This window comes from Alligator sinensis, unplaced genomic scaffold (genome assembly GCF_000455745.1).
Source record: "Alligator sinensis unplaced genomic scaffold, ASM45574v1 scaffold216_1, whole genome shotgun sequence".
Taxonomy (NCBI): Eukaryota; Metazoa; Chordata; order Crocodylia; family Alligatoridae; genus Alligator; species Alligator sinensis.
In genome coordinates, this window is record NW_005841868.1 from 4,606,025 (window position 1) to 4,607,702 (window position 1,678).

Sequence of the window (1,678 nt, forward strand, 5' to 3'; positions counted from 1 at the left end):
CTGCTGACACCACTGCTGGCATCTGCGGGCCGTCCCTGCTCGCTGCCAACTACAAATAGTGCCCCCCCAGTCCCAGGAGGCACCAGTCATTCATGCTGCCAAGCATGTGCTGAACTTGAGCTCCTGGTTACTGTTCCATCTTCCCAACCGGAAGAAGACATCATGGATGCACCATCTCCATCAACACCTCGCTTGAAGCTCTGCCTACAATTGCGGAAGTCCAAAAGGCCATACAACAAATGTCTAGTGGCAAAGCTCCTGGAGCCAACGTGATTCCAGTGGAGGCCTACAGACCAGGTGGTCACAACCTTATGGAGTAACTAACCGAGATCTTCTGCAATATGTGAGCACAGGAGGTAGTCCCTCAAGAATTCAAGGATGCCTCCATTGTCCACCTGTACAAGAGGAAGGGAAATCACCAACTCTGTGACAACCACAAGGGCATCTCCCTCCTCTCAAGTGCCAGCAAGATACTCGCACGAGTCCTCTTCAACCAGCTGACTGACCATCTAAACAACCTACTGCGTGAGAGCCAATGCGGCTTTAGAAAAGGACATGGAACCACCAACATGGTGTTTGCAGCCCAGCAGCTTCAAGAAAAGTGCCAGGAACAGAATGCTGACCTTCTCCTCACGTTCATCGACTTAACCAAAGCCTTCGATGTGGTGAACCGTGAAGGCCTCTGGGAAATCATGAAGAAGTACAGATGCCCCGGAAAATTAATGAATATGGTTTGACAGTTCCACAACAGCACGATGGCATGCATTCTTGTGAATGAAGAATGCTCTGACCCCTTTCCAGTCACAAATGGCATCAAGCAGGGCTGTGTGCTCACACCTACCCTCTTCAGCATGGTATTCTCTGCCATGCTGTTGGATGCCTTTCAAGATGATGACCTTGATATGGGGATCAGGTACTGTTTTGACGGAGACATCTTCAACCTGCGCAGGCTCCAAGCGAGCTCTGAAGTCCAGACAGCCACGCTTTGCGACTTCCTGTTTGCTGATGACTGTGTGTTATGCACAGGCTCACGGGCTGACATGCAATGGTCCATGAACCTATTCTTGTCAGCCTGCAACAACTTCGGGCTCACTATTAACACGAAGACCACCAAAGTGATGTTTCAACCTGTGACTGGCGCAACACTCCAGGAACCACACGTCTCAGTTAAAGGCCAACAACTGTCAATGATTGACACGTTTGTCTATTAGTCCTGTGTGAAGTGGCTAGTATTCCCTTCGGATTCAGATTTGGCCAATTCGGGGAATAGTGATTTGATTTGATGATTCAAATCACTGTCATTGGCCACCGCATCGGGCTGAATCTCCTCCGAATCGAATTACCACCCAAGGCTTTGCACAGCCCTACTGTCTATCTAGGCAGCATGCTCTCTCATTGTCCACATCAACAACAAAGTCAATGCGAGACTAGTGAAAGCCAGTGTGGCCTTTGGCAGCCTCCGTAAGTGGGTCTGGGACCACAGAGGCATCGGAACGTCATTGAAACTGAAGGTATACAAAGCCATCATTCTCCTGACCCTCTTTTATGCCTGCAAAACCTGGATCATCTACCAGCATCATCGGATCACCAGGTGCTGCTGGGCGGGGTGGGGGGGGAGTGATCCTTGCTTCCCCTTACTGCCCCATGCTGCATGGGGAGGGCTCTGCACGAGCCCCCC